Genomic DNA, 8,800 nt, shown 5'->3' with positions numbered 1-8,800 from the left:
ACACAAGAGTGCTTAGGTTGTTGGAAGATTCAAGTTTTAATTTCTTCACTTATATTTTCTTTTTGTAATCTTTTTGGCTTTACATTATAAATGCTTGGTACTTGAAGATTTTATTTGAGTTAATGGAATGAGTTTTTTTCAATTGTGTTTAATTTATATCATTTTTTGTTATGTCTCTTTTTAATTTGGTAAATTTTGAGTTAAGTTTTAATTAATTGTAATGTTGATTTTTACCTATTCTTTCCAAGATGTTAAAATTATATTGATGATGAGTTTTGTTTTAAGAGGCTGGTTGGATTTATGGCAACCGTAAATGTGGATACATCCATATTTTAGGAGAGGTTATCTAAAAAGTTTTTCAAAATTATGGGTGAATTTAATTAGTAAAAATGTATATACTATTAAATGCTATAAGTTTGGTTCCTTATAATTTAAGCGTGTGGCAGAGGTGATGATTTTGGTGAGTTAGCATTCTATTAAATTGAAAAAATGTGTATAGTTATTAAGGAAAAAATAATCTTGAATACTATTATTTTTTAGTAGTTATTATATGTATTCTAAAAGTTTTAGATTATTAATATAAATTATATTGATGATAAGTATAGTTTTAAGAGGTTTCTTTCATTTCATTAAACAAATACTTTATGTATGTTATATTTATATTTTAAAAATATCTTTATTAATTTGACAATTAGATTATGATATAATTACATTGTTTTAGGTAGACATGACAATAAATAGAGGTGCCACGAGCTAGTCTTGTATGGATGACGATTTGGCCGGATGATTTGATGATGTGAGTACTATTTAATTGGTTTTAAATGCAATTTATTTTGAAGTTCTAACAACATTTGTGTTTACTAATCTTAAGTTTTCTATTAATAGGTTTGTGCCAGATAACAATGCATATACAATATTAATGTCATTAAGCTGATATACAACAACCCATGACCGAGCTACAAGAAGATCCCTGCTGAGAGCAGAGAGTGATTGTTTTAGAAGTAGGTGGTAAAAACTTTACATATTCAAACTTTAGTTAGTTTATATCTTTTATTTTGTTTAGTTATGTATTTAATTTTGATTAACTAGTGCTAAATGTTTCCTTGTGTAGGAGAAATTTATATGGGAGAAGATTCATGATGCCATGATCAAGAAGATCTTCGACCATTAGATGTAACACCCTTACCACCAGAATGTCACGCTTTCGGTTGCGCTATTCTAATAGTGAGGATATTACGAATTCTTCTATATATAATAATAATAAGTAGGAGTCTCTACTTGAAAACCTTATTGACTTTACTTTGAAAAATCGGAAATATTTTTCTATATATAATAGTTATATATACATACTATAACATCCTATCACACAGAGCTTTACACTTAAGTCGTAAATCAATGGTGGCGAGGCATTACAACACTTAAAAAAATGCATACATAATACTTGAAGGAAAATAATATAACTTAGAGCATGTAAAGAAAAATAAACACCTTTGTTTAAATAGAAGAGGATATTATGAATTCTTCTATATATAACTATAATAAGTAGGAGCCTTTACCTGAAAACCTTATTGACTTTACTTTGAAAAATTGGTAACATTTTTGTTTTATACGTACATACGTACATACTATAACACCTTACCACATAGAGCTTTACGCTTAAGTCATAAATCAATGGTGGCGAGGCATTACGACACATAAAAGAAAAATACATACATAATACTTGAAGAATAATAATATAACTAGGAGCTTGTGAAGAAAAGATAAACAAAATTGACAGCCGTTATTCACACACAAAACGTTAACGTAAGAAGCGTCGAGATACAGAAGTAAAACACACACACACACATACATAAGTCCTGGAATAGGATACATAATGTAACACCCTAACTTTTAGCACCTCATGATCGCACTAAAAGTTCGGCGTTACCTACCTCTACTCCTTTAATTTCATACTATATTCATTTAATATTGAGCCTTCGTGACTATAAACCGGATTTTTAATTAAGAAATTGAAAAGTCTTTACTTTAAACCACTTAATTACATAAGTATATATTCACATAGTATTATATACATATACTTATTCAAAAATTTTCAAATACAAGTTCTACCCCTCTAAAAACCAAAACAATAAACGACGAGAGGAAAAATAAAATCTAAAACTAAACCAAATACAAAAATACGAATACATATATACATAAAGCTCTGTAGTTTGGTCATGGCTTCGCACCAAGGATTCCTGAACCTGTCGCTGAAAAAGAAACTCTGTAGGGGGGTGAGAACATCGTCCTCGCAGGTTCTCAGTAAAAAAAGTGAATGCCGTGAGAGTAAAGAAATAAAATGCAAATAATTTCTATATAACTTTAAAATAAATCCCTTTATTTAACCTTTAGAATTATTTAAGAATTACTTTAAAGATTTTAATCTGTTTCTTCAAATTAGGTTACTTTAAGTAAATCTTAGTCACATTACTCAATTTTGAGTTACATTGATTAGTTCTCAATTACAGAAATTAGTTCATAGTCACTTTAAATTCATTAGTTATTCCTCAATTAAACAAATCAGATAGTTCACACATCAATTCTCAGTTACCTTAATTCTTGACATATTTAGGAACCAACAAACACAAGCAGACACACAATACAAACATACAAACAATTCACACATCAAACAAATACAAAGAATTCACAAATAACACAACACAGCAACACAGGAACACTCAAGCAATTTACACAAATGCATATGATGAATGCCTTTTCTATTCAGGCCATGAGCTCATGCGTTGGTTGTTTACCCGCAACCCAACGTTACCCAGGCCGAACCCCGAATATGATTTCTCACTGAGTCAGTCAGGCACTGGTATCATCATGGACAAATCCATGTCAGTCAGAATACCGCGGCATCATAGATTTATCCGTGTCAGTCAGACCGAAAATAATAATATAATAATTTGCTATAGCTTAGAAAAGTACATCTCAGTGAGAAATAGGCTATCAGTTAGATGGGCGTCCCCACGTTAGCAATTGGCACGAAGGCTCAATCAAACAACCAATTCTCATATATAATTATTAGTTTTCAGTCATTTGTTCATCATTCGTAGTTTTTCAATTATTGTTTCTCATAGTCATACTTCCGCATCACCAACTCAGCAATCATACCTCTGCATCACCAAATAATCAATCATACCTCCACATCACCTCATAATCATTCACACCACTGCATCACCAAAAAAGTACATTTTCAGCCATTTATCAATCATAATATCAAAATATTTTGTTTATAATTATTCAAACTCCTTCAACATTTAATCAAGGTAAAATCTTCTTTTCATTATTTAAAACAATTTCTTATCCTTCTCAAGAATTCTTTCAAATTACTGTCAAGTACTTAAACATCCATCTCCAGCTATCAAGTATCCAATTCATTAATTTTACATTCAAGACTTAATTTATATATTTCAATTTAGTTAAATCCTTATATTTTTGTAAAAATTCGAACATAATCTCTCCTAAAAATGGACTTAAAGCACTCTTATGGGTTTCCTCTTTCTCAATAATTCACTAGTCTGGTTCCAACAAATATCAGAACAACATGATTCTCAATAATCAATCTACCCTAGTTTAGTTTAATAACCAATGTAATATTGTCAACATAATCAGTAAGAATCAGAATTTTCAAGAAATCAATTTGTCAAGTAAACTTTAACTCGTTCAATAATTTTTAATTTCAATCTCGGTTCATCCAAATTCAATTCAACATTGAACACAACATTATCCAATCAAATTAGCATATTCAGTAAACAAAATGAAGGATAAATCGTGGAACGATATCATGGGGAGAATTTTTGCAGATTTATCGTGTTTGGGTATTAAGGGACATAGAGATGCACGTAAATCGTGCTAGGCTAGTGAGGGGTACCTAGATGCACGTAAATTGTGCTAGGCTAGTGAGATTTAGGTTAAAAATTGAATAAATCCCCTAGCCCAGGACGAATTATGTTTAACTGGGAAGTTCATTAGGGTGGGATATTTATGTGTATTCCATGAAGACCATTCATGCGTAAATCATCCCTGGCTAGCGTGTATAATATATAGTCTAATCCTTGTTATCCTGGGATGATTTATATTTAAATAGGTTCAGAACATTCACGTTTTCAAAATCAATTTAGGGGATTTAGGTAAATTGGGTTGCTCTTTATAGTAATTAAATAAAAAAGCTGCAAACTTATTTTAGTCCTTCTTTATACGTCTGATTTATAAGTTTAAAAATAACCGTAAAATCTAAATAAATTATCTAAATTTAATATTTGTAAAATTTATTTGAAATACCCATTTTTAGTGTCTTAATATGAGTTCGAAAAAAATTTTAGATTTTATAATAACACTGGTGTTTTAATATTTTAAAAATAAAAAAACAAATTTTAATTTGTAGTAAAACAAAACAGTCTGAAAGATGAATGAGTCTTTTTTACTTTTGATACTTTATAATATCAAATATTATTCATCTATTGTTAACAACTAAAATTACTAACTTGATGACACTTAATTACTTCTATATAAAATAGAGTTTCTTTGGATTAAAATTTTCATTTGTTTAGTACACGTATATGTCTTTTCCATAACATGTAATTCTTATGGTATTAAAAATGCAGGTTTGGTTAATATAATTATTTTTTTTATAAATTTTTAAAAGAGTAAAATTAGACCATTAATAGAATATGTATAATATCTTAGCCTTTATTTACTATATACATTTTTAATCAACGGGAGGTAGAAATTTCTTCCATTTTAAATATATTAACAATTAACGACTTGATGCATATTTTTACGTAAGTAATAATGTTATACAAATCATAATTAGATGAATTAAATAATATCGCTATAAGTTTAGTATTTGTATTTCTCATGACATATGTATGTACTTAATGAATTTTATCTACTAATACGTTTGAATATATGTAAACTACATTCTTTGTACATAACGGTTTCGAATGTGGTATTAACTTTTGCTAACATAATTTTTTTTAAATACTTGAATTAATTAAATATTTTTGTAGTTCGAATAAAACAAATCAAAGTAATCACAATGAATAACAATTTTCTGTTAATTTAATCAACATACAAAATTAAAAGGTAAGGAAAACCCTTCTGTTTTACTTAATTTTGATATTTACTTTTATATTATTATTCTTTTTCAACAAATTTGTTTTACTAAACACAAACCGCACACTTGGTTTCAATAAATTTTCACAATAAAGGGGTTTTCATGTCCTTGGTGCCCCATGGACACCACACACTGATGTAAGTGAATCCTTGATTTGACATTTTCTGTTGCCACTTTGATCGGTGAACATGTTACAAATATAAACGACATGAAAGTACGCGTGGCTAATCGATTGAATGTTCAAACGTTCAGCTTATCAACACTGCCACTATGATTGGGTCAATGGTTGCTTCAAAACTGATGACTCCGCGTATATGGTACTTCCCATCTAACTTTTTCTGATGAGGTCCTCAGCGATGCTCATATGGATTGGCTGGAGGCTGTATACACACTACCTTGGATGCCAGAAATGAATGATCTCCACTATGTGAGTTATCTCCCCTTGTATTGCATACGAACGAGGTCTTATATTGAAAGATGTTGAGTCCAACTCCTGCCTTATAATAATGTCTGCATTGTAAGTCTTTGTGCCCATCTAAGAGCCAGCAGACCTGTGGTATCTGATGATTCTTGATGTTAAGGAAGCAAGGGTCTATGCCTTTGACGTGAACAAAACCCTCGAAAGTATTATTAGAAGAGAGGCTAACATGACTCACATTGTGAGTATAGTTGTAAGCCTAAATTATGTATATATACAGACACACACATGGATTTGGTTTTAAGATATTCTGGTTCACATTTATATGCGTTCATGTTCAATGGTGCAAACCTTGAAATGAACATCATGCCTAATAACCCACTTTGAAACACGTCACGAATGCAGTGTCGCGCTTTGAGAAAGTTGGTCATGTTGAATTAGAATCTGGTCAACTTTAGGCATGGCACCCCATATTCGGCAAACTGGGGCAAGTGCTACAACCCAGCTGGTCTGCCGACGATTGTCGATGGGTATGTTGAATATCCCATTGCACCTCCTCTCACACCCATAGTTTTGTTATTCGATACTTACATGTTGTACTATTGTTTGACATTTTGTTGCTGAAAACTGTTAAATCTAAATCCTTGCCAATGAATTATTCCATCATCTGCTGCTTGATATTCTGGTTACAGTGTGGACATTGCGGTTTGGTGCCTTTATTGGCTCCTCTACAAAGGCAGAATCAGTCCGAGGATCTTCAATCCGATGGTATGCTGGTTAAACTTTGTGAATTGTGGCCTTATCTTGTTTGTGCCATGAAAGATTCGTTGTTGTTGGAAACGTAACCAGGTCTTTGTTTTGGACTCCGTGCAGGCCAATGCAGAAACTGTTAAGATGAAGGCAACTGTCAAGATAATTCAGTCCGTTGGGAACGAGGAAGGAGGATCGGTGGATGTTCGGTCACAACCGAACTGGTTGGATGTCATATCTTTCAACTAATACTACCATATATCCAATTGTTGTCACTTATGTTATTTTGGGAAAAATTTCGATTAAGTATATACGCCACTAAGTTTATTTTGGTAGTTTGAGTAAAAGGTGATGACTCCAACTTGTTGCTCCTTGTGCCTCTGGACTAAAGGCCCTTATGAACCATCTTGTTAATTGTGTTTTGCGAGGTTTAGGACAAGCTAGAACCTCATAGCCTTGTTTATGTCAATAGTATCCTAGAAGACACCTCATGTGTCAAGTATAAACTTTATTAAGTTGTACCTAGGAAATCAGCTGCTCCTGCAGCAACTAAACCAAGTCCAGCCATGCCTTGGATGATTGGCCTTATTTTAGTTGTGTGAGGCTAAATCTCTATGTACGGTTTGCATATGTGAAAAACTTATGAAATGTTGCTTCGTATTATGTATTTTGATTGGCACAAGTTAATTAAATTATTACTGAGAATACAAAGATTTTAAACTTAGTTGGCGATCTAATCCTTTTAAAAGAGCGTAATGACCTCAGAAATTAATGTTTCACTTAAATGTATCATCTGTAACTTTTTTGTGACGTGAACGTGTCAAGTGAAAAGCTTGAGACTGAGCGGTTAAAGTCGTGGTCCAAAGTAAAACGAGTGTGCTTAAGAACTCTGGGCACCTCTAACTGGGGACTCTAGCAAAACTGAGTCACAATCTGAAAAGATTCACCCAGTTATGTGTCTGTGACATTTATGTATCCGGTGATAATACTGGAAAACAAAATGCTTAGGGTCACGGCCAAGACTCATAAAGTAGCTGTGTTCAAGAATCAACATACTGAACTAGGAGAATCAATAACACTATCTGAATTCTGAGTTTCTATGGATGCCAATTATTCTGAACTTCAAAGGATAAAGTGAGATGCCAAATTCACATGCAAAGCCTATATTTATTTTGGTTGCTTGAGGACAAGCAACAATTCAAGTTTGGTGTTGTGATGCGTGAGCATCTTTCTTATCTTTTTCTAGTGAATTTGCATCTAATTTGTTGAGTTTAATAAAGAATTAATTATCTTTTAGCCAATATGGATGCTACGTTGAGTCTTTTGCAATTTTGTTTATTTTAGGTAGCATTCGGCTGGATTTGATGGAGTTTCTGAAGCACAAGAATCAAAGGAGATTGCAGCGAGGAGCGACGCGTGCGCGTGACTGATGTGTACGCATGATTTGAAGATTTGCACAGCGACGCGTGCGCGTGACCGACGCGTCCGCGTGACTCGCGTAAAAGACTATCGACGCGTACGCGTGACATGCGCCACGTGCAGAAAACGCAGAAAAACGCTGGGGGCAATTTCTGGGCTGTTTTGACCCAGTTTCCAGCCCAGAAAATACAGATTAGAAGCTGCAGAATGGACAAAACAAGTGGTCCCCACCCATCAACTGAAGACTTGTTAATTAATTCAAATTTAAATTCAAATATTATTTTTAGGAAAATATATTATTTTAGTTTTAGATAATAGATTTTAAATTATTAGGATTAGATATAAAAGGGATTCCAACAGGGTGATTCCAACACAACATTATTCCATTCCAATTTACAATCCTTATTTTCTACTCTGAACCATGAGCAAATAATCCTCCATTGTTAAGGTTAGGAGCTCTGTCTATTTCTATGGATTAATTTTATTGCTTTTTCTCTTTTAATTCATGTATGGATTTATAATTTAAGGATTGTTTTCGCTCTTTATCTTATGAATTTGGGTGGAACGGAAGTATGACCCTCTTTCTATTTGAGTTCTTGTAAAACTTGGAAAAGCTCTTTACTTAAACAACAGCTTGAAAACATATTCTCCTAAATTTTAATTATCTGGATTTAACAGGATACGTGATATATAATCCTTTTATTTTTGGGTAATTAGAGTTTTTGTGGCATATAAACTGGAATTTGATCATGCAACTTCTAATTGGAATTAATTGACCAAGGAATTGACAGTTAATGAATTTTAGAGGAGACTAGAAAGGTCTAAGGAATTAGGGTCTAGTCACATATAGTTTGCTATAAATTAAATCCTACATGATTAAAATAGTTAGTAAGAAAAGTTAATGCGGAAGAATAGATAACTCTGAAACCTTAACTGCTTTCTCAATACTTTATTCCCAACTTATTTATCTGCCTATCTTTAATATTCTTTATATTGTTTAATCTCTTTTAAACTCCCAAACATTACTTTCTGTTTGCCTGACTAAGTCTATC

The 8,800-nt window shown here is 32.2% G+C and overlaps 2 long non-coding RNA genes across 5 annotated transcripts; both read left to right on the top strand.

Moving 5' to 3' along the window:
• LOC110266290 lies at positions 697-1,343 on the top strand. The gene is made up of 3 exons (XR_002353512.1): positions 697-796; positions 886-1,001; positions 1,112-1,343. It is a non-coding gene; the product is annotated as an uncharacterized LOC110266290 (long non-coding RNA).
• LOC107619701 lies at positions 5,246-7,023 on the top strand. Of its 4 annotated transcripts, XR_002353998.1 has the most exons (6): positions 5,246-5,298; positions 5,414-5,588; positions 5,684-5,832; positions 5,985-6,109; positions 6,272-6,347; positions 6,453-7,023. It is a non-coding gene; the product is annotated as an uncharacterized LOC107619701 (long non-coding RNA). The 4 variants fall into 4 exon arrangements; XR_001615753.2 differs by lacking the exon at positions 5,684-5,832; XR_001615752.2 differs by having other exon boundaries at positions 5,414-5,820.

This window comes from Arachis ipaensis, chromosome B09 (genome assembly GCF_000816755.2).
Source record: "Arachis ipaensis cultivar K30076 chromosome B09, Araip1.1, whole genome shotgun sequence".
NCBI classification, from domain to species: Eukaryota; Viridiplantae; Streptophyta; class Magnoliopsida; order Fabales; family Fabaceae; genus Arachis; species Arachis ipaensis.
This window is presented reverse-complemented; position numbering and strand designations above follow the sequence as displayed.